This window comes from Saccopteryx leptura, chromosome 6, assembly GCF_036850995.1.
Source record: "Saccopteryx leptura isolate mSacLep1 chromosome 6, mSacLep1_pri_phased_curated, whole genome shotgun sequence".
Taxonomy (NCBI): domain Eukaryota; kingdom Metazoa; phylum Chordata; class Mammalia; order Chiroptera; family Emballonuridae; genus Saccopteryx; species Saccopteryx leptura.
This window is the reverse complement of record NC_089508.1, coordinates 117,639,204-117,643,811: the sequence shown is the minus strand read 5'-3', so window position 1 is coordinate 117,643,811 and position 4,608 is coordinate 117,639,204. Positions and strand designations below refer to the sequence as shown.

The 4,608-nt window shown below is 30.6% G+C and overlaps 1 pseudogene; it reads right to left on the bottom strand.

Annotated features, from left to right (window-relative positions):
* Positions 1–4,159: 4,159 nt before the first annotated feature.
* On the bottom strand, positions 4,160–4,252 carry LOC136377858 (U6 spliceosomal RNA; annotated as a pseudogene).
* Between the last annotated feature and the right edge of the window lie 356 nt (positions 4,253–4,608).

Sequence of the window (4,608 nt, the reverse complement as noted above, 5' to 3'; positions counted from 1 at the left end):
AAAGGCATTCTAGTAAGTGCATTTTTGTTTGCATTTCATTAATTAATAATGATGTTTGTAGCATCTTTCAGTATGATTATTTGCCAGATATTCTCCTTCTCTGATAAAATATCTGATCAAATTTTAATTGGGTTACTCATTTACTGCTTTGAATAGCCTTTCCAAATTATGTATACAATTTCTTTATGAAGTAGGTCATATACAAATACTTTCTCTTACTTTGTGCTTAAATGTGCAGTTTCTTAAGTTTTCATTTCAGTAAAGTTCAATTTAGTAATTGTATATTTTTATAGATAATGCTTTTAGACATATCATGTAAAATTTCTCATAATTTGAAAAAATTATAATTTTAGGTCTTACTTTCAGGTCACAATATAGCTTGGTTTAATTTTTAAATACACTTAACAGTAAGTGTGTTTACATGAGTGTTTTTCAGAAATATATCACTACTCAACTTGTAAAATATAATTTATAAAATTATAATTTTCAACACTTTTAGGTTATAGTATTATCAGTAAATTTTACTAATTTTTAAATTTAATAAAACTTGATCTAACATATTTTCTAAAAGTGCATTTAAATTAAAATATTAAATGTAATTATAAACATAAATATAAATATCTAGTTGAATTCATGAGGACTCTTCCAACTGAAAATCTAGTTTTTATTAATTATATGTAAGTATCTAATTTTAATCATGAGAAATATAATGATGTTGATAATGTAAATTACTGGAAACAGATATTCTAATTTTTAAAGAACACATTAACATATGGATATAAATAATAGATAAAAATTGTATAGCCCAAAGTTAAATTCAGTGTAATTTCAATCTTGAAGAAATTCACCAGGATAGCAAATGTACTTAATCACTGAAAATGTTCTAAAATTAGATGCTATAGCTAAAAGCACTCATTATATCTTTTTAAAATATGTACATATTTTTTCATTTGCATTTATTGAAATATAGAAACATATTATAAATAGTTTGTCTCACAGAAACCCACAAAGTTATTTTAGTAAGGTTGTTGTTCATTTGTTTATTTTTATTTTTGCTATACCTGAAATATCTCCCATTGGCCTTTTATGAGAAAATTATTGCAAAATAAACATTATATCAGAGATATTCTATAGGGAAAGTTCAAAATAAAGCAATAACAGAGGATTGTTTGAAAGTATTTTACATGTGCCTTTAACATTTTTGTATGAGATATTTCTTACTGCTTTACTTAAATGGTTACTTTGACTGAAATGAATATGAATTTGCATATTCACAGCAAATCACTTCATGAAATCATATTTATTCTTTAGTTATGCAAGTAATTAATAAAATGCCTACCTTCTTTGAAAAGATCTCAGTGTTATTCTCTAACACTTATCTATTTATCATGATAAAGAGATCCCTATAATACCTCAGCCATCAGGAAGTCTCCAGAATTCACTAGCAGTTTTATAAATGTCAACTCCTGATTATTACATGGGAAAGTGCAGCAGAGCAGTAAAGCATCAAACTGGCCTTTTGGCAATCGCTAGAGTATTATATTTAAAGGTCAAATGTACATGATTATTTTACCTGAGCCACCTTGTTGAGAAGAAAGGGTCTGAATCATTTAAAACTTCTTCTAATTTTCTTTTATAATTCAAAAGTTATAAAAAATATAGTTAACAAAAATATAAAATAATTTATTGCAAAACTATTTATACACATGAGTAGTTTGGGTTAAAATACATTTGCATGTACAGTACTCTGACTTCATATGGTATTGAAGTTTAATAAAATTTTTAAAAGATCCTTGAAAAACAATGTTGTGATTATTTCTCACTTTACATTAGTCACAATAGAGCTACATGACTATAAACTGACACCAAAAATCAAGACTCAGAAAAGACAGAGATGTAGGAGTATATCTCCTCATATTTAAATGAATCATAACAGGTAGAGCTAACTTTTATTCTGAAATACATTAGGAAGTCCATCACGTAATACATTTATATATTTTCTTTGAACACACTGCTCACAAAAAAGTCTAAATTCCAGCCTAAAATACTATCTCTTGGCCAATTTTAATAAAGATCAGATGACTAATTAAGGCATTGACATCTACTTAAGTATATTAGTACATAATTTTTCTAGATTAATTAAATGCTCTATCCCTTTCAAACACGTTTCATTTGAATTTCACCATTATCTGTAAATCTTTTTATAAAATATTTATACATATCTTCAATATTTTTGTGCATTTAGATTAAAAGTAAATCTAGAAATAATCTAAGAAGAGGTCAAAATCTAGACAGGAATGTAGATCAAAACTACCAATATTCATTAAAAAAAAAAGTACAGCTTAAGGAATATAATCAATAATAACATAATAGTTATGTACAATGCCTGGTGGGTACTTGAAATTCTGGGAGACAACATTGTCAAGTATATAATTGTCTAGCCACTATGCTGTACACCTGAACTAATACAAAATAATATTGAATGTGAACTGTAATTGAAAAAATAGTGAAGATTTCTTATGAGACACTTTGCTTTCAATATGACATCCAAAACAGACACAATTCCACATGCCAGAATAAAAACTTCCAAAATTAACATTTTCATAAAAGTAATAAGATCACTGAAAAATACTGTTAAAATAAATTAATAATAATAATGTTTCCATAAAGAAAAATACAGGTTCAGGTGACTTTACTTGTAAATTCTAATAAATCATTAAATAAGAATTGGCAATTAGTTTTCACAAACAAATCCAAACCTTACATGTTATTTCTACACAACTCATTTTATAAGATCAGTATTATTCTAATGACAAATCCAGACAGATGGCACAAGAAATGAAAACTGCAGGCAAATGTACTGTACAAATATAAATATAAAAATCCTCAATAAAAGATTAGCAGGCCCTGGCCTGGTTCTCAGTGGATGGAGCATTGTCCCAGCATATTGATGTCCCAGGTTCGATCCTGGTCAGAGTACACAAAAGAAACAACATCTGTTTCTATCCCTATCCTTCTCCTCCTTCTCATCTTCTTCCCCTTCCACAAACAGTAGCTCAATTAGTTTGTGTGTCACACAAGGCACCGAGGATAGATCAGCTGATCAGAGCATGTCAGCCTCAGACATTAAAAATAGCTTGGTTCATTGTAGCATTGGCCCAGGTGCAGGTTGCCAGGTGGATCCTGGTAAGGGAACATAGGGGAGTCTGTCTCACTATCTCCCCTCCTTTCACTTTAAATAAATAAATAAATAAATAAATAAATAATCTGAAATTGACCTTGAAATAAATTTTTTATTTTTTCTTTCCTATGTGCAGACTTTTCAATTGACTCAAAGGAAAGCTAATAGGTTTTATAGGAATCTAATGCTAGTTCAAACACAATCACAATGAACATTATTTGGAATAGGCTTGAGATGAGAATTTTAAAATGTTCCAAAAAGAAATATTAGTAAGTAAGAATAGAAATCCTCATAAGCTTCTTGATGAGCACTTCCTGGTGTTCATGTAGGAAAATTGGGAGCCAAGAAAACCTCAACTGGTTCAAGTCCTCTCAACACTAAATATTCACTAACTACATGGTAACCTCCTTTTAATACTGCTGTCTGGAATGCTCTTTGATTCCCTGGTCTCTGGAGCTTCTGGAGATTATGCCTTCATCATTCCATGAGCTCTCCAATAGGAACATGTTTCAATTTCCGACACTAATTATCAATTAGAAAACTTTGCACTGCCTGCTGTGATCTTCACATGGGAATTCCTGCCCTCTAGCTTTCACCAAATCCCTTTTTTTGCGTCTGAATTCTCACAGAGCACTGAATCATAGAATTGCTCCAGAGATTTTCTATGATACAACTTGATTCTTAACACTTTGGAATTATCGGTGTGTCTCTTTTCCTCTCTTCCCTGAACATACAGCCTGTGTATGTAGTGGGATCAAGTGCAGACTGGTTCTTGAACCAGGTTGCCTTGAGCTAGATCACATAGTTCTTTGAGTGTTGCCTCTGAATAGAATGGGCCTGCTTAGCCTTGTGTGATCAGATGACTGTGGGGTTATTTGTTTGTTTGTTTTCACATGTTTATGGTGCACAATGCTATAATTTAACATCTACATTCACTACAAAGTAATCATCCCCAAAAATCTAGTTACTATCTTTCAAAAAAATAATCAACACTTCCAAAATTTGCATGTCATCAGAGGCCATATTCATCTCTGTATCTGTCCAGTTTCAGTACATGCTGCTGAAGCCAGCACTGTTAGATTCTTGTGACCACCTACTAGATGGTGCTGGTCCTCCTAGGTCAGGGGCAACAGTAACTATCTCACAACTTTTTCTTTCAACAACATCTTGTTATCACAGTGGCTTCTGAGCTGATTTACTGTGTTTGAAAGTAATTTAGCTGTAAAAAAGATCTAAAGGATAGCACTTTTTTTTTTAAGTTCAGAGTAAGTAATCCCAAGTCTGCAATTAGTGGAAGGAAAGACATAACAAAATCAGAGCAGAAAAACATGGACACCAAGAAAAAAAAATAGCAAAAACCAATGAAAATAAGAGCAGTCCTTCTAAAATCGATAAACAAAATTATAAACCTATAGATAGATTTAAGA